Source organism: Curcuma longa, chromosome 6 (assembly GCF_044706935.1).
Source record: "Curcuma longa cultivar G26 ecotype Majalengka, Jawa Barat chromosome 6, ITB_CL_G26_1.1, whole genome shotgun sequence".
Taxonomy (NCBI): domain Eukaryota; kingdom Viridiplantae; phylum Streptophyta; class Magnoliopsida; order Zingiberales; family Zingiberaceae; genus Curcuma; species Curcuma longa.
In genome coordinates, this window is record NC_133866.1 from 695,637 (window position 1) to 695,864 (window position 228).

A 228-nucleotide genomic window follows, 5' to 3' on the forward strand; every position below is an offset into this window, starting at 1 on the left:
ATTTGGACCTCCCCCTAAATCTGACAGGACTCCCCCTAAATCTGACACTCCCTTAGGGCTTCTTGTTGACCACAAGACAATCTCCCTATGTGTCTTAGGGGTTGTTCCAAGTTAAAAGAATAATTTATAATATATTTTGCAAAACAATAGTTTTCAAAAATAATTTTAGATTTTTTAAAGTTTATTTTTAAGAGGTCTTTTAAATATAAGATCTTTCAAGAATGACCT